Source organism: Durio zibethinus, chromosome 10 (genome assembly GCF_047325235.1).
Source record: "Durio zibethinus cultivar Kanyao isolate XHJ-2024 chromosome 10, ASM4732523v1, whole genome shotgun sequence".
Lineage (NCBI taxonomy): Eukaryota > Viridiplantae > Streptophyta > Magnoliopsida > Malvales > Malvaceae > Durio > Durio zibethinus.
In genome coordinates, this window is record NC_143171.1 from 15053918 (window position 1) to 15072014 (window position 18097).

Sequence of the window (18097 nt, forward strand, 5' to 3'; positions counted from 1 at the left end):
AAAAAACCTGAAGAAGCTCGGAGAACGGCTCAGAGAAGCGGCTCAGGACGTCGGCTCGACTTGACTAACGGCTCGGAGAGGTAGAACACGCATGGTCGAAAAGCGGGTCGACGCTCGGGTTAGGTTGGATCTTGGCAAAACGCGCGGATCTTCTGGATTATTTAACGCAAAAACGGTGTCATTTTGGGAAGGTATATAAAGGCTGATTCCTTCATTTTTTCAGCAGACCGAACCTCTTCCCTCTCTCCCTTCCTTCTCTTTCTCTCTCTTCTCTCTAAAACGCCCAAAGAACTCCGGTTAAATATCCATCGGATTCTAGAATTTTTCGTTAGAATCTGAGTTTTTCACCGGAAGTTCACTGAAAAACTGATCGAATTCTGGAAATGTCTCCGGAAACTGGTAAGTTGGCCGAAAACTTCAAACTTGGCCAGAATCTCCGTCGAAAAATTCAATGTCTGCCAAAAAATTCACCGGAATCTGGAAATTTTTAAAAATTTCGTCGAAAAATCTCCGAAAATATTTTTCCCAATTCTTAAAGCTGTTCTAACGCTTCTAAACCCTTCTTAGCCTTCAAATCTTTTCTATATGCCTTTTTCTCTCAATCATTAGCTGTTTTTCTCACTGTTTTCTATGTGTTCTTCTGTTCCTGAGGATCCCTTTTATAGGGATTGATCATAAGAGTTTCTGATCAATTCCAATTCCTCTTTGGATCGGGATTCAATCATTGAATCCAACATGGACTCTTCTGATTGAATCCCAATCCAATTTCCAACCGGATAAATAAAAAAAATTAAAAAAATCAAATGAAAATAAATCAGATAAATCAAAAAAATTAACAGATAAATTAAAATTAAATAACAGATAAATTATAACATATAATCTGATATACCTATAAATATTAACAGAAAAAAATAATAATAAAGATATATATATATTAATAAATAGTAGTGATAAATAAATAAATAATAAATACCTAAGATAAAAATAAAAGAAATATATATATATAAAACAATAATAATAATAAATAAAAATAAAATAAAAATGTAAAAAACAAAAAAAATAAAAATAAAAATAAAATAAAGAAAAAAAATAGACTTACCTATTTGGACCAGGCCCAATTGATCCGGGCCTAGACCAAATTAGGTGTCTACATATGCCCAAAATTGTTCAAAAAGAAAGTATGATGTTTTAAGCTCCAAAATCTTTTATAACTTACACTTAACACTATGAAAAATTAAAACCAATGGAAGTTTTTATATGTTTCTTTGTTTGAGCAGGTTTGAAACATTGGATTCAAGATTTTCAAATTCGTTTCCATTTAAAAACCTTCTAAAACAATGCTTTCTTATTTTAAAGCTTTACTCTAGTGAAAATCGTTTTCAAAGCAAAACATAAAATTTCAAAAGCTAACCCCTATAAACTGGTAGAAAGCACATAACAATATCCAACTTCACAAATAATATCCAAATATGAATTTCATTCATATGTAATTCCCAAACATCCTTAGAGCACCTAAAAATGTATCTAAAAGCAAATAAGTATGAAACATAATGAAATATTAAAATCGTGCAATAATTGTGCGAATAGTTTTTATGCCCAGAATTGTTCAGAAACAAAGTCCGATGTTTTAAGCTACAAAATCCTTTTATAACTTTCACTTAACACTATGAAAAATTAAAACCAACGCAAGTTTTACCAAGTTTCTTTGTTTGAGTGGGTTTAAAACATTAGATTCAAGATATTCAAATTCATTTCCATTTAAAAACCTGCTAAAACAATGCTTTCATATTTTAAAGCTTGACTCCAGTGAAAATCATTTTCAAAGGAAAACATAAAGTTTCAAAAGCATTAGGCTTCGAGTGCTCCCCCTATAAACTGCTAAAACAATTTAGCACACATTAAGCACCAATAACAACTTCATAAATAATATCCAAATATGAAGATCATTCATATGTAATTCCTCAAAATCCTTAGAGCACCTAAAAATGCATCTAAAAGCAAATAAGTATGAAACACAGTGAAAAATTAAAATCGTGCGATAATTGTGCGAATGGTTTTTATGCCCAGAATTGTTCAAAACCAAAGTCTGATGTTGTAAACTTCAAAATCCTTTGTATAACTTACACTTAACACTATGAAAAACAACAAAAAATTAAAATCACACGAAAATTGTTCGAATGTTTTTTATGCCCAGAATTGTTTGAAAACAAAGTCTGATATTTTGAACTTCAAAATCCTTTCTAAGTTACGCTTAACACTATGAAAAATTAAAAACCAATGCTAGTTTTACCTTGTTTCATTGTTTGAGCAAGTTTAAAACATTCGATTCAATATATTCAAATTCATTTCCATTTAAAACCCTTCTAAAACAATTCTTTCATGTTTTTAAGCTGGACTATAGAGAAAATCATATTCGAAGAAAAACATAAAATTTCAAAAGCATTAGGCTTTTAGTGCTCCTTCTATAAACTGCTAAAACAAGTTCGCAGATAACTAATCACATCAAGCGCCAATAACAACTTCACAAATAATATCCAAATATCAAGATCATTCATATATAATTCCTCAACTCCTTAGAGCGCCTAAATTTGCATCTAAAAGAAAATAAGTATGAACACAATGAAAAATTAAAATTGTGCAATAATTGTGCGAATGGTTTTTATGCCCAAAATCGTTCAGAAAGAAAAGTCTGATGTTTTAAGCTCCAAAATCCTCTATAACTTACACTTAACACTATGAAAAATTAAAACCAATGGAAGTTTTTATATGTTTCTTTGTTTGAGCAGGTTTGAAACATTGGATTCAGGATTTTCAAATTCGTTTCCATTTAAAAACCTTCTAAAACAATGCTTTCTTATTTTAAAGCTTTACTCTAGTGAAAATCATTTTCAAAGCAAAACATAAAATTTCAAAAGCATTAGGCTTCGAGTGCTCCCCCTATAAACTGGTAGAAAGCACATAATAATATCCAACTTCACAAATAATATCCAAATATGAATTTAATTCATATGTAATTCCTAAACATCCTTAAAGCACCTAAAAATGTATCTAAAAGCAAATAAGTATGAAACACAAAGAAATATTAAAATCATGCAATAATTGTGCAAATGGTTTTTATGCCCAGAATTGTTCAGAAACATAATCTGATGTTTTAAGTTGCAAAATCCTTTATAACTTCCACTTAACACTATGAAAAATTAAAACCAACGCAAGTTTTACCAAGTTTCTTTGTTTGAGTGAGTTTAAAACATTGGATTCAAGATATTCAAATTCATTTTCATTTAAAAACCTGCTAAAACAATGCTTTCATATTTTAAATCTTGACTCCAGTGAAAATCATTTTCAAAGGAAAACATAAAATTTCAAAAGCATTAGGCTTTTAGTGCTCTCCCTATAAACTGCTAAAACAATTTAGCACATAATTATTCACATTAAGCACCAATAACAACTTCATAAATAATATCCAAATATGAAGATCATTCATATGTAATTCCTCAAAATCCTTAGAGCACCTAAAAATGTATCTAAAAGCAAATAACTATGAAACACAGCAAAAAATTAAAATTGTGCGATAATTGTGCGAATGGTTTTTATGCCCATAATTGTTCAAAACCAAAGTCTGATGTTTTAAACTTCAAAATCCTTTATAACTTACACTTAACACTATGAAAAACAACAAAAAATTAAAATCACACGAAAATTGTTCTAATGTTTTTTATGCCAGAATTGTTCGAAAATAAAGTCTGATATTTTGAGCTTCAAAATACTTTCTAAGTTACGCTTAACACTGTGAAAAATTAAAAACCAATGCTAGTTTTACCTAACTTACACTTAAAACTGTCAAAAATTAAAACAAACGCAAGTTTTACTATGTTTATTTTTCGAGCACGTTTAAAACGTTGGAATTGAAGATATTCAAATTCTTTTGCATTTAAAAACCTGCTAAAACAATGCTTTCATATTTTAAAGCTTGACTCCAGTGAAAATAATTTTCAAAGCAAAACAAAAAATTTTAAAAGTATTACGCTTCAACAGCTATCCCTATAAACTGTTAAAACAAGTTAGCACATAATTTATAACATCAAGCGCCAATAACAACTTCACAAATAATATACAAATATCTATATCTTTCATATGTAATCTCATAAGTTCCTTAGAGAACTTAAAAATGTATCTAAAAGTAAATAAGTATGAAACACACTGAAAATTTAAAATCGTGCAAAAATTGGGCGAGTGGTTTTTATGCTAGATTGTTCAAAAACAACGTCTGATGTTTTAAGCTCCAAAATCCTTTACAACTTACACTTAACACTGTGAAAAATTAAAACAAATGCAGGTTTTACTATGTTTCTTTGTTCAAGCACGTTTAAAACATTGGATTTGAAGATATTCAAATTCATTTCCATTTAAAAACCTGCTAAAACAATGATTTCATATTTTAAAGCTCGACTCTAGTAAAAATCATTTTCAAAGCAAAACATAAAATTTCAAAAGTATTACACTTCGAGGGCTACCCTTATAAACTATTAAAACAAGTTAGCACAAAATTTATAACATCAAAGTGCCAATAACAACTTCACAAATAATATCTAAATATCTAGATCTTTCATATGTAATCTCATAAGTTCCTTAGAGCACCTAAAAATGTATCTAAAAGCAAATAAGTATGAAACATATTGAAAAATTAAAATCGTGCAAAAATTGTGTGAGTGGTTTTTATGCCAGATTGTTCAAAAACAAAGTCTAATGTTTTAAGCTCCAAAATCTTTTACAACTTACACTTAACACTGTAAAAAATTAAAACCAATGCAAGTTTTATCATATTTCTTTGTTTGAGGAAGTTTAAAACCTTGGATACAAGATATGCAAAGTCATATCCATTTAAAAACCTACTAAAACAATGCTTTCATATTTTAAAGCTTGACTTCAGCAACAATCATTTTCAAAGCAAAACATAAAACCTCCAAAGCATTAGGCTTCAAGTGCTCCCTCTATAAATTGCTAAAACCAGTTAGCACATAATTAATCACATCAAACACCAATAACAACATCACAAATAATATCCAAATATCAAGATTAATAATATGTAATCTCACAACTTCCTTAAGCACTAAAATCATTTATAACTTACACTTAACACTGTGAAAAATTAAAACCAACACAAGATTTACCATGTTTCTTTGTCCGAGCAAGTTTAAAACATTGGATTCAAAAATTTAAATTCATTTCTATTTAAAAACCTACTAAAACAATGCTTTCATATTTTAAAACAAGATTCCAGCGAAAATCATTTTCAAAGCAAAACATAAAATTGCAAAAGCATTAGGCTTCGAGTGCTCCCCTATAAACTGCTAAAACAAGTTAGCACACAATTATCACTTCAAGCGCCCATATCAACTTAACAAAAAAATCCAAATATCAAGATCATTCATATGTAATCCCACGAGTTCTTTATAGCACCTAAAAATGTATCTAAAAACAAATAAGTATAAAACATAACGAAAAATTAAAATCAGGCAAATTTGCTTTTTATTCAAAATTTAAAATTGTGCAAACTGTTTTTATGCCCAAAATTGTTCAAAAATAAAGTCTGATGTTTTAAGCTCCAAAATCTTTTATAACTTACACTTAATACTGTGAAAAATTAAAACAAACGCAAGTTTTACAATGTTTCTTTGTTCGAGTGTGTTTAAAACTTTGGATTGAAGATATTCAAATTCATTTTCATTTAAAACCCTTCTAAAACAATGCTTTCATATTTTAAAACTCGACTCTAGCGAAAATCATTTTTAAAGCAACACATAAAATTTCAAAAGCATTAGGCTTCGAGTGGTCCCCCTATAAACTGCTAAAATAAGTTAGCACATAATTAATCACATCAAGCGCTAATAACAACTTCACAAAAAAAATCCAAATATCAAGATCATTCATATGTAATCCCATGAGTTTTTTATAGCACCTAAAAATGTATCTAAAAACAAATAAGTATAAAACATAACGAAAAATTAAAATCAGGCAAATTTGCTTTTTATTCAAAATTTAAAATTGTGTAAATTGTTTTTTTGCCTAAAATTGTTCAAAAATAAAGTCTGATATTTTAAGCTCCAAAATCCTTTATAACTTACACTTAATACTGTGAAAAATTAAAACAAACGCAAGTTTTACAATGTTTCTTTGTTCAAGTGTGTTTAAAACTTTGGATTGAAGATATTCAAATTCATTTTCATTTAAAAACCTTCTAAAACAATGCTTTCATATTTTAAAACTCGACTCTAGCGAAAATCATTTTCAAAGCAACAATAAAATTTCAAAAGCATTAGGCTTCGAGTGGTCCCCTTATAAACTGCTAAAATAAGTTAGCACATAATTAATCACATCAAGCGCTAATAACAACTTCACAAAAAAAATCCAAATATCAAGATCATTCATATGTAATCCCACGAGTTCTTTATAGCACCTAAAAATGTATCTAAAAACAAATAAGTATAAAACATAACGAAAAATTAAAATCAGGCAAAATTGCTTTTTATTCAAAATTTAAAATTGTGCAAATTTTTTTTTTGCCCAAAATTGTTCAAAAATAAAGTCTGATGTTTTAAGCTCCAAAATCCTTTATAACTTACACTTAATACTGTGAAAAATTAAAACAAACGCAAGTTTTACAATGTTTCTTTGTTCGAGTGTGTTTAAAACTTTGGATTGAAGATATTCAAATTCATTTTCATTTAAAAACCTTCTAAAACAATGCTTTCATATTTTAAAACTCGACTCTAGCGAAAATCATTTTCAAAGCAACAATAAAATTTCAAAAGCATTAGGCTTCGAGTGGTCCCCCTATAAACTGCTAAAACAAGTTAGCACACAATTAATCACATCGAGCGCTAGTAACAACTTCACAAAAAAATTCAAATATCAAGATCATTCATATGTAATCTCACAAGTTCCTTAGAGCACCTAAAAATGTATTTAAAAGCAAATAAATATAAAACATAACAAAAAATTAAAATCATGCAAAAATGGTTTTTATGTCACAATTAAAAATTTTTACGCTCAAAATTGTTCAAAAATAAAGTCTAATGTTTTAAGCTCTAAAATCCTTTATAATTTACACTTAACACTGTGAAAAATTAAAACCAATGCAAGTTTTACCATTTTTCTTTGTTGGAGCACGTTTAAAACATTGGATTCAAGATATTCAAATTCATTTTCATTTAAAAACCTGCTAAAACAATGCTTTAATATTTTAAAGCTCGACTCCAGTGAAAATCATTTTCAAAGCAAAACATAAAATTTCAAAAGAATTAGGCTTCAACTACTCCCCTATAAACTGCTAAAACAAGTTAGCACACAATTTATAACATCAAGCACCCATAACTTCACAAATAATATCCAAATATCTATATTACTCATATGTAATCCCATAAGTTCCTTATAGCACCTAAAAACGTATCTAAAAGCAAATAAGTATGAAACACAATGAAAAATTAAAATCGTGCAAAAATTGTGCGAGTGGTTTTTATGCTAGAATTGTTCAAAAACAAAGTCTAATATTTTAAGCTTCAAAATCCTTTACAAGTTACACTTAACACTGTGAAAAACTAAAACCAATGCAAGTTTTACCATGTTTCTTTGTTCGAGATTTAAAACATTGGATTCAAGATATTCAAATTCATTTCCATTTAAAAACCTGCTAAAATAATGCTTTCATATTTTAAAACTTGACTCTAGCGAAAATCATTTCCAAAGCAAAACATAAAATAGCAAAAGTATTAGGCTTCGAGTGCTCCCCCTAAAAACTACTAAAACAAGTTAGCACACAATTAATCCCTTTAAGTGCAAATAACAACTTGACAAAAAAATCCTAATATCAAGATCATTCATATGTAATCCCACAAGCATGGATTTATTTTAAATTAAGATATAATAAATATTTATTATTATGAATAATATTAAATTTAGTTTAATTTATATATTAAAAATTATATATATAGTTTTGTTATATTATAGTTTGATTTAATATTATATAATTTTTAATTTTTATTTAATTATTACTATTTATTATTGATAATATATTAATACTACTTAATTAATTATAATAATTAGTTACTAATAATTATTAAATTATTTATAAATTATTAGTTTTTAACAATTAATATATTGTTATTAATATGTAATTAATATTTATAATTTTAATATTAAATGTATTAATATAATTTAATAATTAATTTATACTATATAATTTATTAATTATAAATGTATTAAATTTTATCTATAAATTAATAATATAAACAGATTTATTTTTTTAAAATAATCTTAATTTATAATAAGTTAATAATTTATATATATAATTAATATATATTAATTAACACAATTGTTTTATAATAAACTATTAGTTAAGACTATATTTTATCTAATTATATATATAAATTTACTAATTAATCAATCATTTAGTAGTAAACAAAACTAACCATCTTATTTACTATAATATATATTATCTATATATATAATTATATATTATATATAAATAAATAAATATTATATTTATTAAATAATTATATTATAATATTAATTTTAAATAATTTTTTATAAAATATAATGTTAATAAATTTAATATTAATTGAACTATATTTAATTATATATACTATACAAGTTATTATTATAATATAATATTATATAATTTATAGTTTAATATAAATTATAAGTAACAATTTATAGTATGACTAGAATAATATAATATATTATGATAATAATTAATTATTATTAATTAATATTTTATAATTAATTTATAATTTATATTATAAATATTAAATATAATATATTATGATTTATTAATAATATAATTAATAATATTTAATTAATAATTAGTTATAATTATTATTAGTTTTATGAATAACTTATTAGTTAATATTACTAGTTATTAATATTTACAACAATTATATAGATATGAAATAATTATATAATTTAATTAATATTTAATAACATATTAATATAAATAAATTATTATTATTATATTTAACTTATTATTATAATAAGATTAATTATTATATAATATTGTATTTTAAATGATTATTTAATTTATATATTATTTAATGTTATTATATTAACTAATTATATAATATAATTAATATTATTAGAAATTATTATAAATATTTTATTATTGTTATTAATTAATATTAGTTAATTTATTAATTAACATTTATTAATTAGTAAATTAATAATATATAATTAATTAATATTTAATTTAATATAATAATTTTAATTAAACAAAATAATTTAATAAATTAGTGTTATTTTATTTTGAATAAAATATTTCATATTACTTGTTAAATTATAAAACTAATTTATTAGCTTAATTATATATTAGATAATTATTATAACTAAACAGTATAATAATTAGTTATTATTAGTTTATAATTAATTTAATTAACAAAAATATTTTTTTGTCATACAACAATTGTTTCAAGAAATAATAATTATTTCATTATAAACATTTAATATAATTAATAATTTATTTATTTATAATTAAGTATAATAGTAATTTATAATAATACAAATTGTGTAATGAATTATAAATAGTTTTATAATTGTATATTTTAATAAATTTATTACAATTAAATTAGTTAATAATTTCATAATAATCAAATAGTATAATAATTAAATGTATATGTGAATAGTCTATTGAATCAATAATTTATTAATCAATATCGATAATTAAATAATAAAATTTAAATATTTTAATTTAAATATTTAAAATTTAAAATTTAAAATTATTAACATTCAAAAAATTAATAAGTAAAATATATGTTTTACGACAAAACAAAATATCATAACAATTTGAAATAGATAATAGCTCGAATGGATATGACTATTTAAATTTGTTTGATAAACATATTTATTTTTTAAATATCCAACTTTTAATTTTTAGAATATTAATAAATTAATAAATTATATTTAGAATAAACTTGTTTGAATAAAGTAGATTTATCTTTTAAATCTTTTACTTATTAATTTTTAGAATTTTAACAAATTAGTATTATTTTATTTTGAATATGCTTTTATGCGCAAAAACAATTGGTTTATAACAAAACAAAATGTCACAATGATTTAAAATAGATAATTATTCAAATAGGTATAACTATTTGAACATGTTCAGAAAACAAATTTATTTTTTAAATTTTTACTTATTAATTTTTGGAATATTAATAAATATATTAATTTAAAAAATAATTATTTATTATTACAAATAATCAAATATTTGTAATTAAATATTAGTTTATATTTATTAATAAAGTTATTGAATATCTAAATATATTATAAAATAATTATATATAATATATTAATGTATAATTATAATTTATATAATTTATAAGAATAATTTGTATTAATTATTAAAATAATTATCTATTATAATTATAATTTAATATAAAAAAAATTCTTAGTTATATTATTATATAATATTTCAATAATATACAATTAATAGTTTACTTTTATATATTTGATTACTTTAAAAAATTGATAATGAATCTTCTAGTAATATATATAATCAATTATTACTTATTATATTTAATTATATAAATTTTAAAGCTTATTATTAACTTAATTTGATTATAAACTTATTGATCAAATTATTGTGATCAAATTATTACTAAATACTAAATATTTAATCTATATTTTTAAATATAAAATAAATAGTCATAACTATTTAAACTGGTTCAGTAAATAAATTTATTTTTTATGTTATATTCAGTATTATAATTAGTTAATATTATATATTATATAAATTAATTATATTTTAATATTAAACTATTAATATATTATTTAAATTATATTAAGTTTGCATTCTCACCTTTCATTGGTTCTACAATCCAAAAGTAAATAGTAATGTATATTAATATATAAATTATTAATTATATAATTCAATTATATAAATTAACAATTAGAATAAGTTAAAATTAGAATATTTATAAAATAGTCATAATAGTCATAACTAATAACGATAATAAATGATAATAATTCAATTATTTATTGATAATTTATTATCAATAAATAACGTACAAAAGAAAATAATAATAGTTAATAATTCATTGATGATTTAATTAATATTTTATTTAGTTTAATTATTGAATTAAATAAAATAGATATATTAATTTTATGTTATAATTTATATATTATTAACAATTATATATATTATTAGTATAATAATTAATTCATTATAAATTATATTATAATTTTTAATTTAATAATAATATATATCAAATAAATATTATTTTATTAACAATAATTATAGTATATATTATTACTAATGAATTATAATTTATAAATTTGTGTCATAATTAGTATACTTTAATCTAATAATAAATTAGATTTGTATTAATTAACAAAAGATAATTAATAAATATATACTATTTATTTATATTTAAAAAAGCTTATAGGATATTAATTATAATTAATTATAATGTTAAAGTTTAAATATATTTAAAATTATATAATTAATAGTAAAAAGTATTATATAATAAAATAAACATCACTACTTATATTATATTCATATATAATAAATAGCTTATTTATTACTATATAAATTTTAATCAAATGTATATTAATAATTAATATTAATTATAAATAATTTATTTTTTATATAAAATTAATAATTAATTTATGAGTATCTTTTGTAACAATATTTATGCTTTTTGTTAAATTTATATTATATAATTATTAATTATTAATAATTATTATAATAATTATATTATTAAATTTAGATAATACTTATTTATTATAATTATAACATTTATTAATTAATATTATAATAATTTATATTAAAATATAAATCTATTTACCGAACAAGTTCGAATAATTATGGCTATTTAAATAATTATTTATTGGATTTATCTTAATATAAATTAAATAACCTAATATTTAATATATTATATATTTAATATTTAATATATTAAAATTTATAATTATATAAATTTATTATATCTATGTAGTTTACAAAACAAAAGGTCATAACGATTTGAAATAGATAATTTATAAATATACTCAGATAATTATTCAAATAGTCAAAACTATTTGAATTGCTTTGGTAAACAAATTTACTTTTTAAATCTCTTACTAATTAATTTTCTAAATATTAATAAAATTATAATGCTATAATTATATTATAAGTAAACTTATATATTAATAATATTATTATTATAATAAATTTATATTTATTTATGATTGAATTTTATTTATTATATATATAATTAAATATAGTTCAATCAATATTAAATTTATTAGCATTATATTTTATAAAAAATTATTTATAATTAATATTATAATATAATTAATTAATAAATATAATAATTATTTATTTATAGTAAGCTTATTCAAATTAAAATAATGCTAAATATTTTGACAATTAATAAGTAAAAAATTCAAAAAATAAATATGTGTATCGAACTAGATCAATTAGTCATGATTATTTGAATAGTTATTTATTTCAAATTGTTATGACATTTTGTTTTATCATAAAAGAATTGTTTTAGTTCATATAAGTTTATTCGAAATAAAATAATACCATTTTATCAATATTTTGAAAATTAATAATTAAGATATTTAAAAAAATGAATTTGTTTACCAGATAAGTTTAAATAATTATGACAATTTGAGCAATTATTTATTTGAAATCACTATAACCTTTCGTTTTATCCTAAAATAATTTTTTCTATTCATACAAGCTTATTTCAAATAAAATAATATAAATTTATTAATATTAAGACAATTATTATATTAATAATTTAAATTAACTTTTTGTTAATATAATCAAATAAATATTAATTAATTTAAAGAATATATTGAAATAAATAAAATTATTTTATAATTCAAACTAAAAAATTATTAAATAATAAAATTTATATTATAAAATTATAATCAATAATATTTATTGATAATATTTAAATTATTATCAATAATTTATATATTTTATTTTAAATCTATATTAATATTAAATTTATTTTTTTTAGTAAAAAATATCCAATTAAATTGAGTTATTATGAATATTAAATACCGCATGTAAATATGACATTTGTTTATTAACAAATTTATATTAAATAATCTAGATATAATATATTATAATTCATTATTTGATAATTAATATATATTAATGATTATTTAAATTAAAATAATTTAATTACATATAATTAAATATTAAATATTTGGTTATAACAATTTAATTTAATAACAATTAGTTATAATGTTATAATTCAAATATTTTTAATTGTTATAATTTAATAACAATTAGTTTTTCATAAAATAATTTAATTTATAATAAATTTATAATTTATTTATAATTATAATAAATTTATAAGAATTAATAATCAAATGATTTAATTATTAAATTTAGTGTTAATTAGATTATATATTTTATTCTAAATAATTGTGCATGAACAAGAATAATTGTTTTACGACAAAACAAAATATCATTAATATTGTATAATAATTATTATATCTAGATTATATATAAATTATTGTTTATTATAAATTATAATAATAATTTATAGAATTAATAGGATTGAATAATAATTATTTAATATGTAATTAGTTTATAATATAATTTAATATAGAATTATAATTGTTTCAAGAATTAATAACAAAATGATATATTATAATTCTTAATTTCATATTAAATTTATGAAATAATATTAAATAATTTATTAAATTTATTCCGTTTAAGCTTGTATTAACTGAAACAATTGTCTTATGAAATAATTATTTATTTCAAATCGTTATAAATTAATAAATTATTACAAACTAGTAATATTTGTTAAGCATTTAAGGATATATTAATTATTCAAATAACTATTGTTATTTAATTATTATTATAATTGTTACAATATTATATTAATTTTATAATTAAAAATTAGAAATAGATAATAATATTATCTAATATAATATAATTTTATTAATTATATTATACTTAAATTATTATTAAATCATATTATTATTTAAATTAATTTAAATAAAGATTAAAATTATTATTAAATAAGTTATTTATTAATAAATATTGTTACTCATAAAATATTAATTAAACTATTTAATTAAACTACTAATTAATAATAATATTATTAAGTAATAATAATATTATTAAGTTATAATAATCTCTATTTTAAAATTAGTTTTAAATATATTTAAAAAATTTATTATATAGTATTATTATATAATTTAGTATTTTATCAAATAATTATATTAATGTATATATATTAAATAAATATATTGTTTTAATAATAAATTTTTTGCTTAACTTATATGCTTGATAGTGGGTTATGATTTTTATAAGGGCTCGTAAAACTCTTATTATATCACTGGCAATTGGATCAAAGTTATTAGGTGTGAATTTGGTTGCTTTATGTTATTAGCTGTGCAAATGTATTAATAAATTTAATTAAAATTATAATACTAAAAATATTTTAATACTAAATCTTGTTTAGTATTAATTATATAATTAAATTAAATTATAAATATTAAATATCCTAAATGTTCCAAAAATTATTAATAGTCATAGGAAAATTTGATAATTATACAAATATAATTATTTGTATTAATATTTATAATTTAAATATTATTACTGAAATTAGCAATTTCAAATAATTGTACTAATTTAGTATTAATTATTTAAAGAAAATAATATATCTTTAACAATATATTAAATAAATTCTTATTAATTATTTAATATAATAGAATATTAATTAATTAATATTATTAATTATCTAAATATTAGTTTGATAAATTATACATAACTATTATTCAATTGTTTAATAAAATTATTATTATTATATAATTAAATTAATAATATAATTATATAATATTTATTATATTATAATAAATATTTAATATTATATAATATTATATAATTAAATAAATTAAATATATTATAATGATAAACATTTACTTATTAATTATTATAATTTAACTTATTATATAATTTAACTATTATATTTAATTTATTAACTATTATTATATTTACTAATATTTAATATTACAGATTGTTATTAAATATTCATAACTAATTTTATTTATGTAATATCAATTGAATTATTAATAAAATTAATAAACTATAATTAATATAAACAATAATATTAATAATAAATTTATTGATATTTCATAAATTTTTTATTAATAAGTACAAGATTTGAACAATTATCTATTTCAAATAGTTATGACATTTTGTTTTGCCATAAAACAATTATTTATGTTCATACAAGCTTATTTCAAATAAAATAATATAAATTTACTAATATTCCAAAGATTAATAAGTAAAAATATATAAAATAAATTTATTTTTTAAACACGTTCAAAATAATTATGACCATTTAAACAATTATCTATTTTAAATCGTTATGACCTTTGTTTTGTCATAAACCAATTGTTTCTATTCATAAAAGCTTATTCGAAATAAAATAATACTAATTTATTAAAATTTCAAAAAGTAATAAGTAAAATATTTAAAACAATAAATTTGTTTACCGAGCAAGTTCAAATAATTATGACTATTTAAATAATTATTTATTTTAAATTGTTATGATCTTTTGTTTTGTAATAAAATAATTGTTTCTATTCATACAAAATTCTTCAAAATAAAATAATACTAATTTATTAATATTTTGAAAATTAATAAGAGATTTAAAAACTATATCTATTTATCAGATCAATTCAAATAGTTATGACTATTTAAATAATTTTTATCTCAAATCAATATGATCTTTGTTTTGTCATAAAACAATTGTTTCTGTTCGTACAAACTTATTCAGAGTAAAATATTGCTAAACTAATAATATTCTAAAAATTAACAAGTAAGAGATTTAAAAAATAAATGTATTTGTTGAACCAGTTCAAATAGTTAAGACTATTATAATAATTTTCTATTTCAAATCATTTTAACCTTTTTGTTTTGTCATAAAATAATTGTTCAGTTCATACATGCTTATTTGAAATAAAATAATACTATTTTATTAATATTCAAAAAATTAATAAGCAAGTAATTAAAAAATAAATTTGTTTACCAAACACGTTTAGATAGTTATGACTATTTAAACAATTATCATTTTAAAATCGTTATAACCTTTTGTTTTATCATAAAACAATTGTTTCATTTCGTAAAAGCTTATCCAAAATAAAATAATATTACTTTATTAATATTTCAAAAATTAAGAAGTTGGAGATTTAAAACATAAATCATTTTATTGAATCAATTCAAATAGTTATGGCCATTTGAACAATTATCTATTTCAAATAATTTTGAACTTTTGTTTTGTCATAAAACAATTGTTTTTCATCATACAAGTCTAATTAGAATAAAATAATACTAGTTTATTAATATTTCAAAAATTAATAAGTAGGAGATTATCTGTTTATTGAACTGGTTCAAATAATTATGACTATTTAAATAATTATATAATATATCATATATTGAAATTTAATATATTATAATTAATAAAAGGTCATAATTTATTACATTCATTAATAATATTTATTATATAATTATAGTAGTTTAAATTGTATTATTAATTGTAATAATATTATTATATTATAAATTATATAATAATTAAATATAACTAATATCAAATAATTAATAATTTTGTAATAATTTAAATTAATGACCACCTCGTCATGAAATCGGTGTCTCCCTGATCTCATGTCCCAGCCTCTGATTCCGCTTCCCTTACCCTCCGTCGTGATCGTCTCAACCGAGAATCATCGGAGGTTACTTATTTAAGCACCAAAAGCGTTCACTTCATGGGAGGGTTTGAATTCGAGGTGCGCGAGGGTGAAAAGATGGTGTTGTGTGGCTTGTTGCAAAGGATGGAAGGAGAGTGGAGCATGGATTGTTACATGGCAGCCACGACTATAGAGCTTGGGAATTCTGCATTTTTTCAGCCAAAGATGGGAGTTTTGGCACCGGGTATTGAAGTTTATATAATCAAAACTTCAACTTAATTAATTTACTTATTATTAATATTTACATAAAAGTAATAAATGTGTAATTAATTACTTACTTAATTATAATTATAATTATTAATTACTTATTAAATAACTATTTAATTATAAAATTAGTAATTAAATATTACTAATATAAAAATTATAATATTAAAAATAAATTAATAATTAAATTAATATTAAAATTAAAATCCTTATAATAATTTAGCTAAATAAATAATAATTATTTAAAACAAACTTGTAAGATATGAAACAAGTATTTAAACTTATATTAATACTAAATTTATATGTATATATAACTATAATTAATATAGATTGTTCATTATAAGTTTAAATAACAAATAATTACAATATTTACTTAATTTATTATAAACTATTAGTTTGTCTGCAATTATTATGTAAATAGATTATAATTATTAAATTATTAGTATGATTAATAATCTTAATTATAATTATTAGTTAGATAAATTATATAATAACTTAATAATATTAATTATAACTAATATACATTATCAGTATAATATTTAAGTTCATAAAAACTTATATGAAATAAAATAATACTACTTTATTAATATTTCAAAAATTAATAAGCAAAAGATTAAAAACTAAAGCTATTTTCCAAATCAATTCAATTAGTTATGACTATTTAAACAAATATTAATCTCAAATCATAATGATCTTTGTTTTGTCAGAAAACAATTGTTTCTAATTATACAAGTTTATTCGATAAAAATAATACTAATTTAATAGTATTTCAAAAATTAATAAGTGATTTAAAAAATAAATGTGTTTGCCAAATCAGTTCAAATAGTTAAGACTATTATAATAATTATATATTTCTATAATTATTACAATTTGTAATAATAATTAAATTATTAAATTTAATAATTTATTTATTAAATAAATAAATTTAATATTCCATAATTTATATTATGTTAATAAAGTTATAATTAAATATTAAAATATAAATATATTTTTAATTTGAAATTATGAATAAATAATTATAATATATATCTATTATAAGATATATATTATAATATTAATAATTTATTAAATAATTAGAAGTATCAAAGAAGATACTATAATTTAATTTCTATATTATAAAATATTGAATAAATAATACTTA

General features: G+C 19.2%; 1 pseudogene; it reads left to right on the top strand.

The window, feature by feature from the left end:
* Positions 1-383: 383 nt before the first annotated feature.
* On the top strand, positions 384-16971 carry LOC149516436 (uncharacterized protein At1g01500 pseudogene; annotated as a pseudogene).
* The last annotated feature ends 1126 nt before the right edge of the window (positions 16972-18097 follow it).